This window comes from Molothrus ater, chromosome 6 (assembly GCF_012460135.2).
Source record: "Molothrus ater isolate BHLD 08-10-18 breed brown headed cowbird chromosome 6, BPBGC_Mater_1.1, whole genome shotgun sequence".
Taxonomy (NCBI): domain Eukaryota; kingdom Metazoa; phylum Chordata; class Aves; order Passeriformes; family Icteridae; genus Molothrus; species Molothrus ater.
This window is the reverse complement of record NC_050483.2, coordinates 52,011,541-52,030,528: the sequence shown is the minus strand read 5'-3', so window position 1 is coordinate 52,030,528 and position 18,988 is coordinate 52,011,541. Positions and strand designations below refer to the sequence as shown.

The window sequence follows — 18,988 nt, the reverse complement described above, 5'->3', positions numbered from 1 at the left end:
ACTGAGTGAGGGAAGAAGTTCTCCCCAGGAGCTCGTGCAGTACTGTGGCATTACCTTTGAAGGACTCTGCTATGTCAAGGATAACAAACTATGAGAAACAGCACATGGATGCAGCAGGAAAACTCCTCTATGCCAGCCCCTCCATGGTGGCAGCTTTCCAGTGGCCCATGTCACTGCAGTCCAGGATGGGAGCAGAAAAGACTGCCCAGAGAGAGATGTCCCAGAGAGAGGTGTCCCACCTTTGCCCCAAGTCAGGCAGCCTCTCCCTGCACCCTCCCACAGAGGTGCTGGTGCCCCGGGCTCTGAGCACAGCAAAGTCCCTCAGCCAGGTGGTCTCCTGCCTCCTTGGGAGTCCTCCATGTGTCTTGCTGCTATCCTGGTAATCCCAGCAATGGGGAAGTCCAGCTGAGAGGCAGCTGCTTACTCCTGAAATCATACCAAAAAATCCCTGCATTGGCTTTCTGCCAACACAGCCCCCTTTACTCCACCACTCAGCCAATCTCTTCCCATGACCCAATCTCTTCCCATGACACAGGGGATTCTAGGGAAATGCAGCCAGGGCTGTCCTACAGGGCCTCTGAGCACTGATATTCCAGAGGAAAGGGAACTATTAGAATTAATCTGAAACTCCCTTCAAAACTCATAGTTGTCATAGGTCCAAGCAAACTGTTGTAACAGAGTAAAAATGTGCAGGTTGGTATGTCCATATATGCACATGAGAGTGAAGAAAATCACCTTATTCATTGTATGTGGGAATTGTTCTGCTGAAATCTCTGGAAATTCCCTTTGTTGTAAAACCAGTAGAAGGCTCAGGCCCAGCTCCTGTGAACGCATCCCTAAGGCAGCACAGCTCAACAGGACTCTAGTGCCAGCTTTTGATTGTACACTTTCTCTTCATTCAGCCTAAATATAATCTGGAAATGTCAAATGCTAGTGATCTCGGAGGAAGGAGAGAGAAATACAGGTTAGTTCCTTACTGGTATTTGTCTAAAGAAAACACTCAACACATGAAAACCCAGAAAAGAAATTTTAAAAATCAGTGGAACTTCTCTGTTTGGTGTCAAGTGAGCCACTAATCATGAACCAAAAGAAACAATTTTCAAACAAAAGCCATGACCTAGTACCTCTTAAAATCACAATTTAAAAAAAACCCAAAAACAAAAACAAAACTAATAAAAGCTACATTCCTATCTGCCTCAAGCTTTCCCCTTATTAAACATGGAACACACCAAATACAGATTCATTTCCCCTGCCCAGCAGCACTGAGCACAGGAGATGGATGGTTTTTCATTGGTACCCTCTTACAGCCACTGCCCCTCTGGGATTCCTCTGATGACACCAGAAATGTTGCACCAAACTCAGATATCAGACCAAATCTTTATTCTGGGGTCTTCCTCGTCTCAGTTACATGGGTGTAAATCAAAGGTTTAAACTGATCCCATCCTGTTCAGTGGCACTGGAAGGCTCTGGATTAATATCAAGCAAAGACATCTGTCTCCTGCTGTTTCTGTGCCTGTGGTATCAATAGTGATTTTGAAAATTATTATTTCTATACAGTCTATAATGACTTAGAAAGAACAGTTACAGCCTGTTGTGCAAATGTGAATAATACTTGCTTTTTAAAAATGTGGATTTTTCATACGACAGGAACTAATGGCCCTTTCAGAGCAGTTATGGTCTATCTTGTCAATTTGGTTTCTATTCATGCATGCTAAGTGAATTTTTATAGCTAAACTAGGAGTCCTTAAAAAGGGGCCTTATACTGGAAATGCAGATGTGACTTACTGTGAGTTGTGCTAGGAGATCATCCCTGCCCCTGGGGAGCCAGAGCCAGTAATCAGAATTCCCTTTTCCTGTGCACATAACACGACTTGCAGGCACTCTTTCATCTGCACTGAGGCAGGAAGGAGAGGCAGAATTAGCCCCTCATTACAATAATGTTTCTCACACTTTCTCCAGCTACTCTCTGCAGGCATTAGTAAAGGGGGCCTGGCTGCCAGAAATGCTGAAAACCTACATCTCCAGTTAAAAGAAACCAGAGAGCAGGGTGCTCAGTGGCTCTGAAAAATCAGAGCTACAGAGCTTTAAACAAATACTTTTATGCTCTTAAAAATATAAATATACAGACTCACCTTAACTTTACTGTCTGTGAGTGCTTTGTGGAAAGGAAATTGTGTATTTTTCAGACTGATTTCTCTTACAGCTTCACTGTAAACTGTACTGCATCCATACATCAATATATTTACCTGCCTGCTTCACAGCTGGAAAGAAAATGAAGCCATCTCAATCACCTTCACATTCAGCAATAGAGAAACCTGATTTTTTTTTTTCCTCACTCAATGCCAATTAAAATGCGAAATATGGATAATCTGATCTCCACTAAATATTCCAGTCCCCTCCATAGCACAGAGTGGATATACCTCCATCCTCAGTGGCAACCTGCACCTTTTCTAAGACTGGAAAAAGCAAAAGAACAGAGGCTGTACAGTCTTATTACTTATTTATTTAAAATGTTGTAGCCGTGCCTCCCTTCATCTCTTGGCTCCTTACCCAAAACCTGTGTAATGAGCAACATCACAGGGCCTGACTACAGCAGACACGACACCTCCACTAAAATGAATGCATTTATACTGATTTATGGCAGCCAAGGAGCTGCCACAGCACATCCAGGCAATACCCACCTCTCCAGAAAAAGGCACACCTCTGACAATGTCTTCCCAAGGTATTGCTCACAGATCCCATGCCTTAGTGGAGTAGGAGCCATCCCCAGCCCAGCTCCTAATCCTGTCTCCATTGCTGCGCCGAGGGCTGAACCACCTTGTCCTGATGGTGGAGGCTCTCCCCTGGAAAGGCATGGAGCCAAAGCTGGCATGAACTGATCAGATATGTACAAAGGGAAATCTTGACAGCATCTGTGAACAGAGTTTAAGAGAAAGGAACAAAATAATACCACATATGTTAACAGATTGAAATGGTAGCTATGGTGACCACGGACAGACAAAGAACAAACCATTTTGACTGAATTCAGCCAATTCTTTCTGACAACATAACTGCAAGTATAAAGCAAACTTTTAAAAATCCCTAATGAAATCATTATACCAAATCCATTCAGCTCTGTTTGGCTTGTTTGCTTTCTAAATTTCCATTGCAGCTATTACATTAAACCTATTAATCATTGATGTAGTCAAATAATTTCCACTGACTAAAAATGGCAATTTTCTCACTGAAAAAAAAAAAAAAAGTGAAAAAAAAATTAATTGATTACGTTTTCAAGGAAAAATTAAAAGCAAGGAATAGCTCTTGCAAAATGGCAGACATTCATAATTCAGGGCATTTTCTTGTGCATGAGAGCATGTCTGGGTTTTGTAGAATATGGGCTTGTTTATAAAAGTTGGATTACTTTGCCTATCCTGATATGCATCGTAGCTATGAAAAATGACTGTCCTGTTTGTTGTGTATCACAGTGTCAAACATCTCAGTGTCTCTTTCCCCCAGTGTGCCACAGAGCTGGAGCTCTCCCATTGAGGGCTGGCCAGTTGTGCCTAAGGGAACTGAGCTGAGGACAACGTGGGAGAGCGAGAGCTGAGCTATGGAGGAGCAGAAGAGCTGCCTGCTGAGAGCCAGCAGCAAACAGGCAGGCAGGAGATGGGGAGGGTTACTCCAGAGCCAGCACAGCATGAGGCTGCTCCAAGTGCTGTGCAGCTGCTCTCTTGCTTGCAAACTCCCCCCCAGGAGGCTGGCAGGGACCAGAGGAGCCCCCTCAGTGAATGTCAGGATGGAGGCTCCAGCACATGGCCTGCTGTGGAGCATCCAGGCACACCTCCATGGAGACCCCAGTGCCTGCTTGGTTTCAGTCTGGAGACTGGTCCAGCACACCTGAAACAGGAGGTGCTGCCCCTCCGCCCTGTCCCTGCCCCCAGCTGCGCTCACTGGGGAAAATCTCAGAGCACAACACAAAATCTTATTTCTAACCTGTGGCAAAGCTGCTGTCATTTCCCTGGGTGAGGGCTTAATATTTAACTCGGTGTGCTTGGTCCCTTTGTGGACTGCACAGTTCCTAATAATATGAATTTGCACTGTAGCTGTGCTTTTGATGTTCCAGGAGCAGTAACTTCAGCTTTCTGCAGTGCACAGACACTCTCAACTCCACTCTCACATTTCCATCTGCACAAGCTTGTTCTTTAAAGAACAAAACAAACCTAAAAAGCAAACTCACACGAAGTGCCCACCATTCTAACGCTGCTCTCTTTTATCTGTGTGCTGACAGAGGCTCTGGCTCAGCCTTCTGCCAATTAAATTAAGCTCCCAGCTATGCCATCGCTGCCTGCGTGACCACGGGCACTTTCCCCAGCTGGCTCTGCAGCAGGACTGGGTTTATGGCCTTTCCTTTCTGCTGAGCCTGGCCCTTCCCTGTGCGCTCCACCCACACTCTTGGCTTTCACTCTTGCCAGCACCCAGGGCAGGTCCTTGGGGACTGGGCTGGCTCTGTAGGGTCCCTGGAGAGTAGGGCTGAGCCAGGGTGAACACATGTGGGATAGCAGAGCTGAGCCAGGGTGAGCACATGAGGGATAGCAGAGCTGAACCAAGGTGAGCACATGTGAGAGAGAGCAGAGCTGAACCAAGGTGAGCACATGTGGGATAGCAGGGCTGAGCCAGGGTGAGCACATGTAGGATAGCAGGGCTGAGCCAGGGTGAGCACATGTGGGATAGCAGGGCTGAGCCAGGGTGAGCATATGTGAAAGAGCAGAGCTGAGCCAGGGTGAGCACATGTGAGAGAGAGCAGGGCTGAACCAAGGTGAGCACATGTGAGAGAGAGCAGGGCTGAACCAAGGTGAGCACATGTGAGAGAGAGCAGGGCTGAACCAAGGTGAGCACATGTGAGAGAGAGCAGGGCTGAACCAAGGTGAGCACATGTGGGATAGCAGGGCTGAGCCAGGATGAGCACATGTAGGATAGCAGGGCTGAGCCAGGGTGAGCACATGTGGGATAGCAGGGCTGAGCCAGGATGAGCACATGTAGGATAGCAGGGCTGAGCCAGGGTGAGCACATGTGGGATAGCAGGGCTGAGCCAGGGTGAGCACATGTGGGATAGCAGGGCTGAGCCAGGGTGAGCACATGTGAAAGAGCAGAGCTGAGGCCAGGGTGAGCACATGTGAGAGAGAGCAGGGCTGAAGCAAGGTGAGCACATGTGAAAGAGCAGAGCTGAGGCAGGGTGAGCACATGTGCTCCTGTGCTTTGAACAGGGACACAGGGCAATCAGCTCAGGACGTTTGCTTTTGCTGCACCTTAAGTGTGGCAAGGAGAACATGGAGGGGGGGAAGAGGGGAAGAAATAAGCATGTTTTCTTTCGGTATTGCCAGCGAACAGTAGAGAAACAGTTACTTTAATTTTATGTGCAGTAAACCCTCACTAGATGGCTCCTTACAGCAAGTAAATGTATTCCCCACAGAAGGAACGCTGGTGTGGCAGTCTGTGTGAGAGCAGAGACAGCGTGTTGCTGGCTGGGCTGTGTGGCTGGCTGAGTGCTTTGCATGGAAAAGCAGGATATAACACGGGGGTGTGAGTGAGCAAGGGAGCGCTCACACGAATTACGAATGACACCACTCTGCCAGTCGTGAACTGTGAGTCACATGGGCACCGGTGTCTCAGGCACACCAAAAATGCAACTTGCCCTTTTCTGTAGGTTTTTCTGTGAATTTGTTTCACATTCAGCTCTCTAATTCAGAACGCAGAACTGGGCTGTGGTCAAGGGTACCAGCAGTGGAGATCCTGCAGTGGAAACAGCTGATCCCAGTGACCGAGGTAACAGATGGTATTGAAGCTGAACCCCCTAATGTCATGTAATCACTCCTAAAAAAAAATAAGCAATGCTTGCTTCTGAAATGCCCCCCCATTAACATCACGAGAACATGTTATTTATAATGTGTGTATTGGCAGGATGTTCTGGGCAGAAGAGCAAAAAGAAATGAGCTGTCATCTGCAGTTAACCTCTCATTCATACATCACTGTGTGCATTCAGTGGTTCAAGGTTATGCAAGTTGATTGTGCCCTCATTAACGAGCAGTGTTAATTGGTGTCTATCCTGCTTTGAGATAAACATGTATATTATGTGTTAAAAGTACTGCAGGCTGTGAAGGAGCTGTATGGTGCACAAATGTATAGGTCCCTACATGGGGAGCTGCAGGGAGAGGCTGTGAAATGCTAGGACTGATTTAAATCCACCAGCGATTCCAGTCTGTGCAGCCCACGTCCCTGCAAGACAGCCTGGTGCTGGCTCGAGGGCCAAGTGACTTCTGCTGGCAGAACTCTGTCACTGTGTGTGCCCCCAGCTCCCCGCTCCGGCTCTTGTCGTAGCCCTGAGCACTCTGCCTACAGCCCACTTTTCAAGGTGAATTAGAGTGATTTTAGTTTCCCTTAAGCCCCGAGGCTGTAACCTCTGGCCATCAGCAGCTCATAGGTGGTTTGACCACCAGTGCACCCGGGCAAACAGACACAGAGGAAGGTGCTGTCCACCTCCACATAAACTGCCCCTGCTCAGGAGTCAGATGCAGTGGAGCCAGGTCAGCTCCTGGTCGCTGTGTCAGCAGCCCTTAGGGCTTTATCTGGCCTCCTTTTTTCTCACATTTCCCTCTGCTCATGTGCTGGCATGGTGCAAACTCAAACTGAGCTCATGTACACAGAGTCTCACCTGTCCCGGTCAGGGACAAAAACAAGGTTTGACATTCTGTCAATCTTGCACATCATGAAAAGACCTTTTATTGTTTCCCTGAGAGCTGCTGAAAATCAGCACAGACAAATACCCTGGTCCAGGTCATAATCAACACACAACATTGATGAAAATATTACTTAAATTAGAGAATTATGGCAATTACATTAAATAACCTATAATTTATTATATTATAGAATATTATAAATGCTCAAAAGAATTGAGTTACATGTCTCATAAGCAAGCACAAGCCATTCCAGCCAATGCAAGAATTTACCAATAAAGTAATATTTGATCATCTAATTAATGGAGCTGTTATCTCCCCAGAACAAGCAGGGCTTAGAGCTTTTAGGCTGTTAAACACTTTGTCTCAATGCTTAAAAGCAGTAGCACCCACCAGACCTTTCCTTTTCTCAGTAGCGTTCCCTTGAAATGCAGTTGTTTACTTCAGGCCTTGAAGGCCGGATTAAGAGTGGAGATTGTTTGCTTTAAATTATACACACAAATTTTATTGCCATTCCTTCTGCCACTAACAAGCTATTTAATAAATGTCCAAGTGGCAGAGCTCACCGACTGCAAAAGTGAAAGGGTCAAATCTGTGAATCCAGAAATAATACTGAGATTTTCCTCTCCTTTCATGAAATGTACTTGCAGCACAGAGCATTGAAGTGCTTCCAACCTTCATAGCAACAAGGAGAAGCAGCTCATGAGTCAGCCCAAAGAGGAAATATGTCATTAGCCAGGGAGTTTTCAACATACTGCAAAACCATTGACACGTCTGTGGCATCCAGGGAGGAATTTTTATAATATTCCTTAGTAGTCAGCATTTTATTGCCAGAGCTGTGGGTGTGGCCAGGTATCTCAGGCTGAGGCTGTGATTGCTCACAAATTCACTGAGCACTTCACTCCACAGCTCTCATGCTCCTCCTTTTCAAGACAGGAAACAAATGAGACATATTTGGTTTTGATAACTGCTGGAAAGACCAAGCTAAGTCCCGGTGGTTGTACCTTGAGTTCCTCTTCATCCTTCATCTCGTGCTCACCGCACCAAGGGAAGGGGTAGGGCTCTTATCTCAGCTTTCTGCAGTTCCAGCCCTTCTGTAACTGAATGAAAATAAACACAAAGAAAAAAATAATCAGCTTCCTACATTTCCTTGCCTGTGTAAATTATGCATCACACTCATTATAAGAAAAAGGAAGACGCAGATTTGGAAATCAGTCGTGAGTTTCTCCATATTTCTTAAAATTATGCAAGTGTTACAGCTGCATACACAGGGGACTTTCTTTTTTCATGCAGCTTTACACCAAAATAAAGGCCTCAGTTGTTCTAGTTGGTGATTAGGCTCAATATTATGCCTCTGGGAATGGGAAGCACAGGGACTCAGAGGAACAGAAAACTTAATGAATTCTTTATTTGAAGAAGAAAAAAATTTTCAAAATGTTTTCCAGAACTCACAGGAGAGATTCAGAGGCTCCTCCCTCTTCAGGAAAATATAGCTCTTCCAGCTGAAAAAATTAACCCTTGTCTGCTCTCAGCTGCCCCTCACCAAAGGTTCCTTGCCCTCGGAGCCCAAGCTGAGCTGTACAAATTCCCCTACTGGCTCAAATGAAGTCACCAACTCTTTTATTGGATCTTTTCACTAATATGGCTCACACTGGCACATCTCCCTGCAGGACTTGGGACTCACAGCAGGATGACTCAGAAACCAATCTTGAGTTGCACAACAAGCTCCAGGAAGACAAGGAATACAATCAGTGAATTTGCATACACTCACTTTGGAGGGGGCTTGCAAGTAGTCCATGAGCCAGGCTTAGCAGGCCCTTAATTTGGACAGGCTTCTGCATCCAGGTCTGAGCCAAGAACATCAGACCTCAAATGGAAAGCACTGCACCACAGGACAAAGGGACAGCAGCCCTGCCCAGCAGGAGCAAATGGGGAGTATCCTTCTCTGGAAATACCTTATGGGCATTACCCCCTGGGTAATGGGGGCTTTCCTGATGTTGGCATGGGTTGTTTTTGGATTTTTTTTCCAAATTTGAATATTTTATGTAATGGAATAAATAAAAACACACCCCAGTCTCAGGACTGCTTACAGAGCAACTGGGCAGCTGGCAGAGCATCAGTGAGGCAGGGCAGCAAATCCCCACTGTCACCCTGAGGCAGAGCCTCCTGGTGCTGCTGGGTCTGTGACACCTGCCTGGGAACAACACCAGAGAGGCCACAAACCATGACAGTGAGACACCACTGGAGCCATAGGCCACCACTAGAGCTGTGGGCCAGCCTCAGCTCCCAGCAGTCCAGCTGAGGAATGTTCTGCATCCAAGGACTGCCACTGCCCCTGCTGGGACACAGCACTGCAGCACCGAGGGGTTGTGTTTGACAGCAGCACCCATGGGCTGAAGGTAACCCTGCTTCCAGCCCTGTCTACAGCAGGAGGTGAAGACACAACGGTAAAAGCTGCCCACTGTCTTATTTTATCCCAGATCAGATGACCCTAAATCAATGAGCTGTGCCTGATGCTTCTGAGTGCACTCAAGCCTGCACATAAAAGAAGACTGGCAAAATAATCATGTTGCAAAATGCTGAGAATAGTAGAAGTGGTCACCCAGTGTATCCAGGCTGCTAAGAAAGCTCTTTTGATTAAATCAAACACAGAGTACAAGAAAAATGCTCACATCATACATGATGGTGTCTCCTGGGCTGCCTTATACTGAGAAGAAAAATCAGAAATTACCCATGCAAAACCCACATCATCCATAATCTGCGATGCATTTGGACAGAGGGAGGCCAGCCTTAACTCAAACCATGTGTGTTTGGCTTTAAAACCAGCATCAGCAGGACTCAGCCAGCCTTTGTGCCATCCTGCCTGCCCTGGATTCCCTGCTTCTCTCTCATATTCAGCATTTCTTTCCATGTTCACAGCTGAATCACTCTTGCATCAGCAGCATCACCATGGGCAGTGTTCCTTCTTCAGGGCAGCAAGTGGCAAGACCCCCAATCCAATCCTGCTCTGCTGAGCCCTCAGCAGCACAGATCTCTTCTAGGATACTGTGTCAGATTCCTGCAGGGCCCTGTGCAACTTTTTTTTTTTTTTTTTAATCCCAAATTAAAACTTAAGCTTCAAAGGCAGAGATCTAGGGGGGTCTCTTCATGCAGACACTGTATTTCCTGGAACAGATCCTTTAATTTTGTGGTGAGCTGGAGTTGAAGACATTTGTATTCAAATCCTTATTTAGGCTCTAATGCTCTTTAGTATTGGATACAGGGATTTTAGACTGGAAATGGCACTTTTGACTTTACTATCACCCCCAACAGACAATCACATTTTAAGCTGCTATTTCTTTTCCAGCCTTCTTACACTGTCCTCCACACTCTCCCAGAAACTGTAATTATTCTGCCACATCTACTCGACAAATAAAATTTATTCTGTTCTATGTTCTTCCCTCATTTTCTTCACAAGTCTTACACCATCAAATAAAATCAAAGTTTTCATTTGTAAAGTGGTTATCAGCAGCTCAGCTTTTACTTACAGTTCTTTGAACAGGCTACAGGGATGGTAGATGGGTATAAATGTAATGCAGTAGCATATACTGTGGTGTAACCTCCAAGCATCACTTTCTATGGGGTGTCCCACAATACCTTCTCCTTTTGGGGGGCTTTAGCCCTAGAGATGATAACAGTACTGGTTCTAACAGTTTTGCTGGATGTTAAAAATAGGCATGATCTAGTTGGTGTTGATGTCTCTCATGCCAGCTCACCTCAGCGTTTGCAATCCTGCCTGAACATTTGTAATCTCCATGGGTCCTTGCAGAACAGCCCTCGCTCAGGGATCTCTCAGGGCTTTACAAGCTCATGTGGTGCTTTGGATGCTGCCTAAAATCCACAGGGATGGAGAGCACTGGGCTAGTGCTGAGGCAGGGCAGGTGCAAGACCATATCCCTCTAAAACCACAGTGACTGAAACTCCTTCTGAAGGATTGAATGCATTTAATCATCTATGCCCAAAAAAAATAATATTTTGTGAATATAAACAAAATATTTCTTTGAATCTCCCAGTTTATTCTCAGATTTGCTCATCTTTTTTGCATTGGTGGCTTTAGGAGCAGCAGCTTTTGTAGCAAAGGATTCATTCTCAAGTGTCCCTTGTATGCAGCTGACCCTGTGGTGTCCATAGAGTGCCTGTCCACCTCCTCCACTCTCAAATGTGCAGGTTTTTTCCTCAAATGTTCACACCTAAGCTGGTATACATGGGTAGAGCCTCCCACTCACCAACACTAAATTCCCAGGCCTAGGGCCTGGGAGAGTTTTGTTTCATAGGCTGGTATTGCTCCTGCTCTTAAAAAAAAAAAAAAAAAAAAACCCCAACAAATCCCACATTAAGGATGAGCTTGAAATTTTCTGTACATTTCCTTTACAGAAAACAGACTCCAAAAAAATTGGGGAAGGGGCGTGAAAATCAGATGTCATTCCCAAAAGGCAACAAGGCAACATCCATTTATATAGTCTCACATTCCCTCATTTAAAATCAATAACATCCCCAAATAAATAAAAGAGGCATACCCATTCAGTAGATCTGGGGAATACTGCTAAAAAGGAGTTAAGAATATTATTTCATATCCTCAGCATATGGATGTGCATTGCTCTGGGAGCAGCTCTCCATAAGCACTCCAGCTAACAAGCTTGCTGCAGAGCAATCTGAGCAGCAAATTTGAAAAGAAGGCCTGGAAAATATTCCCCAGAAGACAACTTGGAATAACTAATCATAAAAAACTTCACACTGGACAGCTAATTTAGGAGCTCTGATCATCCTTTCAGTAGCTGGAAATATAACACTGGATGTGTTTGTCCAGTCAGAACAGATGTGTGTGACTCAGAGCCACCCGCTCGGGAAGCTCACACTGCACTCAGAGGCAGAACTGGCTCAGAAAAGTCCTGAGTGAGAGCAAGAGTGAGTGAGTATGTGTGTGTGTGTGTGTATCAGGGGCTTCCCTCCAGCACATTATTTACTGTGAATTACTTAGGCAGCCCCAGATTTTATTTGATAATTTTTCCCTTGATGTGCTCCATAGAAAGGCAGTGTTAGCATTAACCAAAGCTAATCCACGGCGCAGTTGGAAAGGGATTATTTTGCCAATGATTGGTTTCTTTAAACATGGACTTGTGATCAAAGTAATATGGTTCTGATTTTTTCCTCTAATTTTTGGCTTTGTAGTGTGGTTCTTCTAAATAATAAGTTACTGCTATAAGCACGCTGTGAATTTCCAATATAGCAAAGCTTTAATAATTTGCAGCCATAATTGTTCCTGCTTCAGTCTCCAATTCAATTTGGTGTGGAATTCCCATCTCCCAACATAAAGCTTAACTCAATGGTATCTGTGTGAGACAGACTATGAAACTAGTCTGGTATAATGGATTTCATTAAGGGATAGGCAAATTATTTTCATCTGTAATCTATTTTAAATGGAAAAAAGGGCTTTGAATAAATATTTTTCCTTCAAAAGTTATTAATTTCTGTGGGGGAAAAAGGGGCATGGTTACTGTTGCTTATTTTTTTCTTTGTTTTCATAAAGGGTTTGAAAATTATCTTCTGGTTGAATTATTTAGTTGGTTGAAATAACAAATATTTAAGCCAGGGGTAGAAACAACATCTTTTTATTTTACTGAAGAGTCAAACTCTGCAAGGAGCTTTCACTTCTTTGCCTGCCCATCTGTAACCTCTCCTGATGCTAAAATCCCAGCTCACAGACTGACATAACAAGCATCACTCATCTCCAGACCTCAATAGCTATTTCTCTGCCTGTGTGTAGATTTAGTAGCCTCAAATCATTTTTTTAGTCCAGCCTGAAAGTAGAAAACGGTGAAATTTTAGCACAGATATCTGTTTTTAAGAGGGAGCCTGTGCTGGCACAAGACCATTAACCCTAACCTGAACATGCACAGACTAATTCCACAGGTAAGTGGAAAGTCTTATTCAAGCTCTGCACATGGCAGTAAATTACTCCCTTGATGAATAAAAGCCATTACTTAGTATTTAGCATCATAGCAAGAAGCCTCTTTGGCCTGTTCCTAACAGAGATGTTACAGTTAATTTAGTGTAAAATTATCACCTGCTGTACAATAAAACAACAAACTGCAGTCAAATAATCTCTTAATAAATGAAAATGTGTAATAAACTGTGTCAGCACCACAGAGACTTGGCAAGGCTGAATACCCTAAAGGTACCAATCCAAACAAATTCACCATACAATATATGGCCTATGTCATTTCTGGTTCTTATCAGAGATGATTCATCTGGGAATCCCTGGCACTAAGTTTTACCTCTAAAGGCCAGGCAGTTATTACAATGATATAATTTCTGCCACATTAATTAAATATAATGCCTGTTAGCCCCTTTATAGGGGTCCATAAATTTGTTGTAAACATATGCTGTAGATGGGCAAATGTAATCTACAAATGCAATAAACATTTAGTCAGCTTCCTCTCCTTGCAGAGCTGGGAGAGGTCAAATTATCACAGTGCCAGAAAAACCACAGATACCCAAAGGTAAACCTAAGCTTGCTTCTGTCACACGTTATGATAAATAAATATATATACACACACAAACACATTATATATATATACACACATATATATGAGCATATATATGACCTGTGTCCCTGCCATAGGGGAGGCAGCACGAGCACAGAGAGCATGAGTTGGTGGCAGCAGGCCAGAGGACATGCCACTGCCCTCACTGCCTGCCAGCTGCCAGATCCAGTGCTGGTGAGCACCAGCAAAGGGCCACCAAGTCACTGCAGCTCAGCACAGTCCTTCTGCTGGCCTCTTCCAACTGCAGGAGAGCAGTGGTTTTGTTAAATTGCCTAAAGTCTGTGTTTGCTGGAGATTCAAATGCTCACTTTACCCAGTAGGAGAAAGAAATAAGAGGGGAGAACAAAGAGGAAAGCAAAGCCAAGGGAACAAAAGTTGGGTAACACTTTTTGCAGTCAGCCAGACCCAGACTTTGAGCAGCATCAACAGACTTTCTGAGGCACCACGTGATCCCAGAAGGACCTCTCTGTCTGTAAGGCTTGTGACTGTACAATTTGACTGTATGATCTTACTCTGTCAATGAAAGGGACAGACCACTGCCTGCACTTGTGTTCCTGCTGCTGTCAGCAGGGCAGCCACTGAGTCCCCCATTCCAAACAACATCTCCAGCCTCAGCATGTCCCTTTCTTTGTATTATGAAAATGGCTGTTTATATGATTACTATTGCTACTGGCACTTCAGTTTGATGTGAAATTAAATGCTCGGTCTGGTACTGAACCATGATTTTCAGGTTTTTAATTAAAATTAATAAAGATTGAGTAAAAACAGAAGAAAAGTTTGAAGTTTGAAAGTCTGAAATTTTTAGTAAAACAGGGAACTGTTCAGCTTTACTTTGCTTTACCTTTCAGCTGTCTCAATGTCATTAAATTTTGCATTTTTTGTGGAGGAAACCCAGCCACTCCAGTAATGAGTTGTAAAGCTAAGAAAAATAAACAAGAAGAGTTTCACTTAGCTTTTATCTGTTGCCAAATCAGATGTGCCTTTTGCCTGAAGTGCAGTTACATTATGGCAGAGATGCCCATTGAAGGAGGATTTTCTCATAACACCCATGGCCACTGCCATCCCTTAAATCCTCAGACAGGGTTCACTCCACTCACCTGGGATCACCTTGCTTTCATTTTTGCCCCGTCCTGGATTTTGCCTTGCCCCATCAAAGGCAGAGCCCTGTTTGCACAATGGCTCCTTTTGCAGCAAGGGCAAGCAGCATGGGCAGCAAACCAGCCCCCCTGTCCTGCAGGACAGCTGCAAAGGTGGGGGGATCCCCCCAAAGAGGGGGAACATGACTCCACCCAGGAGTGACTCCACCCTTGGCTGTGGAGTCCGGCCCTGCGGGCTGGAATGTGCAGGAGCACACCACGTTCACATCCCTGACCTCACAGCACTTACTGTGCCTTCCCCATGCAGGACACAAGCAGAAAGGTGATGCTTTGACTTTTTGGGGTCACTCCTGACTTACACCACCACCAGAGCCGATTTAGAGATTCCTACAGGAGTGGCATTTGCATTTGGTTCCACATGATTACTTGGGTGGTGACAAGGAGCAGCATTTGGGCCTGTATTATGGTGTCACCATTTTGATAAAGATTTTTGCTTAACAGATATTTTCCCCCTCTCTGCTGGGTGCAAACCTCACACAGAACCAAAATCTGTCCAGAAGTGCATTAAAATGCAAAACTATTTCTGCTTCACAGAAGGACCGTTTCCATTGGCACCTCTGATAGACCACAAGAGTAATTCTCATTCTATTTTACAAAACCCCCCATTACAGTAAGAGAGGCAGTGGGACGTTTAAAGAGATGTGGAAGCTGTTAAACATTTTCACCAGGTCTGTCAGAAATTCACATCAAGAACACAAAGTTGCAAAAAAACCACACACACACCAAAGAATTCCTACAACTGAGTTTCCAGGCCAGCAATGCTGTTCTGCATGTGCCCAGCCACCAGGTATGAGCAGAGCCTGCACTGCCAAGGCAGTTTCTTCAATCAGACCCAGGTTCCTGTGCCTATAGTACTGCTGTACAAACTGGGGAAGAAGAGCTGCTGAGCCCTCTAGACATGATTCCACCCATGTTACTGGAATTATAGAGGGTCAATATTGCAGAAGGAAGGAAACAAAAACCTGCCTGCTCCCTGGTCTTAGCTGTGCCCAGCAGCAGAGATGGTCCCACCACAGCCATGTATCCATGGTCTGGGCTTTTCAAGGTGTGTTTCTTTCCTGGCTGTGTGCTTTGGGCATGGCAGATGCACACAGAGGCTCAGCATCCTGAGCAATGCACACCAGCATAGTTCAACAGCAGTGGCTCCAAAGGGAGAGTGAAAAAGGTTATTGCTCAGTAATTAAAACTGAGCTCTCATAGCTGGAACATGGAGCAAGAGAGGCTGCAGCTAAGGTTTAGCTTCCTTGGGGTGCAGCTGTGAGGGGAGAGCACCCCACCACAACATGGCTTTCTGAGCCCTGTGTTGGGGCTGCAGACCCAGGCACAGTGAGTGGCCACAGCCAGCCCTGCAGGAGAAACCCCCAGGAGAGGCCTGGGAATGGGAAACAGCTCTGTGGACAAGCTCTGCTCACATGTGCACAGCATGGAGGTAACCCAACAGCAGCATAATCAACAGGGAAATAGCAAAACAGCCTCCTCAGGGTTACTCAGAGAGAGGAGGACTGAGCCCACTTTCACCCTGCTTAGTGGGGAAAAGAAAATCCAGTTGCATTCTCTCTGCAACCAACTACTCGACCACCTCCTCCTGTTCCTTTGTTCTTTTGTTGTTCACTACAGACCTTGGTCTTTTTCTTGCTCTGACTATCTGGGTTTTCCTCTCAGTGTAACCAAGCACACAGCTATCCTGAAACCATTTTCTTCTCTTCTTGGAGAAGAGAAATATTAAAGCACAGGTTTTTCTGCCTCAGTTCAACTCACCTTTCTACTTTCCACAGATGCTATTTCCCCTAACCTTATATTTCTTCTGCTGAAAAAGTCCCTCAAAATAACTAATCCTCTTGCCTTCCTTCTCTGCCTCCCACCTCCTGTTTTCCCATCCCTGCTCCTCTCCTGTTTCTGGTTTCTTCCCTTTCATCTGGTTTCTCTCCACCAGCTGGTCTCTACATACACACAGCTCTCCCCTCCCTTCCCAGTCTCTCTTCACCCTATTAGCATTTTTTCACTTGTGCTAATTAGGCCCTCGGTTAACATCTTTTCTGCCTCCCTTCCCATGACTTCCTAGCCTCCCTGTCCTGTCATTTTCCCTTCCAGGGCTGCCTTTAATGCCCTCCTGGGATAAAGAGGCTGCTCAGTGCATCCAGAGACCTGTGTGGGCTCTGGAAACCCCTGTTAAAACCCCTTGCTCAGAAAGCTGCCCAGTCTGCAGCCCCACACTGCTGCCCTGCACAGCTCAGCACCAGCAAGGAGCCACTGTGGTGATAATCACCCCAACCAGGGCTCACTCTCTTAATTAAGAGGAGGTCAGATAATTACCAGCAGGTCAGGCCAATGCCAGCTCTGAGCACAGCCAGGCTGGGTGCCCTCCTCCCCCAGAGTCCCCAGCTCCACACGAAAACTCCTCCACTGCAGTCCCAAACCACAACCAGCACTGGTCCAGGAAGGGCTGGGCACCTCTCCCTGTCAGGGGGAACAGGGGAGCTTTCACCTCAGAGCTGATGTCCCTGAGACCTGCCCTCGAGGACATGTTACAGCAGCAGCATGACTTATAAACAGAGCCTTGCTCTGCATCCTGGTGGCACATTCCCAAGTCTCCAAATAGCACAGGTCACTGACAAATTGTATGATTCAGATGCCAAACCCTTGGTATCTGGGATGGTTCTAGTTAAGAATTGGAGAAAGGAAGGCTTGTGGCTTCTGAGGAGTCCAGCCCATTGCTGGGAGAGGTCAGGGGGGTTTTGGTCTGTGTGTGCTTTTGTCAAAGTTGGACTGGAAGAAAGTTTCTATCTCCCAAAAATGCCTTTGAACTGCTTTTCCCAAGGGTATTTTTCTCAGCGCAGGATCCTCAGGCAGAGTTCTGCAGCTGTCAGAAAACAAAATGCCTGCAAAGAAAACCAGTCCAGCTCAGTGTATTTTGTTTCACATCACTGTCATTCTTCCTCCTGATCATCACTGTTTGCCAGAGCAACCAAAGCCCTACTAGGACTAGACCCTCTGTTGAACATGGGAAGATGAACTCTCTGGTACAAGGGGAATTGTTTAAACACTGAAAACATTGAACATGAAAACAGTGTGGGTCATACATATAATCCACCTGAGGACACAGGAAGGGAACACAAACACTGGGTTTTGGCCAGTACTGCTTGTGACACCCAGACTTTGCCTCTTTCCAGGCTGCCCTAAAGGCTGCAGGGAAGAGCAGGTATCCTCTTACAGGAGTAACTGAGGAACTGGGTGTTGAGACACGTAAACACACGGCCAATTCCACCCAAGCATCACCCAAAGCCCACAGAGAACAGCCCTGGCAGAAAGATTTGCCCCAGCTCTTCACAGCCCCTCCTCAAACCACAAGGAGCCCACAGGGAGCCAGTGGGACCAAAACCCAGGGAAGGGCTCTGCTGAACACACATGGGAGCTGGCACAGGAACAGTGCTGTCCCTCCCCAGCCCTGCAGGGCCTTTGCAAGGACAAGGAGCCACCGCAGCTGCATCTCTGCACTGCAGCTCTCCCCGCTTGGAGGAACACCCGTTTGGGATGTGTGTGACCCCACATGAACCCTCTCCCTCCTTCCCCTGCCAACTGCAAATGCGTCACTGAGGGATATTGCCAGAGCCAGCCCCGGTGAGAAGTCGGGCGCTTTTTATTGCAAAACGGATGAAAATGAGGCAGTCTGCACACAAAACTGTATCCACAAGTATTTTGACAGGGAGAAAGTTATTCCCATTTTTTGTATCTAACAGATTTTATTTTATATTTAACCAAAAATTTCAGATTATTTTGAATTTTCTTTCTCTCTCTCCCCCCTTGGATTTAGAAGCTGTGTTAGCAAATGCCACAGCAGCAGCACTGCCATAAGCTCCCAAACAACCTCCTCGCTGACCTCAAGCATAGGCAGTGAATGAAGGACTCCTTTAAATTGCTCTCTGTTTTTCCCTTTGCCTCCCACTCTCTACTCCCCAGGACACAGCTTCCCCTGGGACTGCTGAGCAAACACAATCCATCTCCTCTTCCACAAATACTGAACTTATGATTCTGACAGGGATAGATGTTCCAGGCTTGGGCTGCACCCCTTCAGCTGCCTCTGGGTTTGTGAAGGCTGAGGATCACACCAGCTCCTCTCCAGGTCAGGGTCAGTGATCTACGCCTCAGCAAAGCTTTGCCTGGGCTGGGTTACCCAGCACATTGACAATCCCCCGGGACCTGCATCCCTGCCCACCTAAAATATTGTCCCTTTGCAGTATTTGCCAGCTGCAGGGTGGAACAGGCCTTGCTCACTCCAGCCATGGCATCACCCTCACCAGGAGTGAACAGCAGCAGGTCCCGCCCAGGTCCCCACAGTCCAGAACTGGTCCTGGTCAGGTGTAACACAGGGGGCCTGACTCCCCTGAGCACTGCAGCTGGCTGGGAGCCACGTGCCAGGGCCATGCCAGCTGGGGGAAGATGGGTAATTTCCAATGAACCATGAGGCTGGAGCAGCCCTGACAAACTCTATCTGATCCTACATCAAGCCAGCCCATACAGTTTACTTGTCAGAATGTTT

The 18,988-nt window shown here is 46.1% G+C and overlaps 1 long non-coding RNA gene across 5 annotated transcripts in view; it reads right to left on the bottom strand.

Moving 5' to 3' along the window:
- Positions 1 to 869: 869 nt before the first annotated feature.
- LOC118687890 (uncharacterized) overlaps positions 870 to 18,988 on the bottom strand; it is a 44,948-nt gene continuing 26,829 nt past the window's right edge. For 2 of the 5 annotated variants that reach the window (XR_004980401.1, XR_004980403.1), the window contains exons 4-5: positions 7,715 to 7,810; positions 2,484 to 2,912 (exon numbers count right to left, since the gene is read on the bottom strand). This is a non-coding gene — a long non-coding RNA (uncharacterized LOC118687890). Of the gene's footprint in view, positions 1,514 to 2,152; positions 2,262 to 2,483; positions 2,913 to 7,714; positions 7,811 to 18,988 lie in introns of those variants that run through there. The other 3 variants (XR_008508476.1, XR_004980402.1, XR_008508477.1) reach the window with 3 other exon arrangements.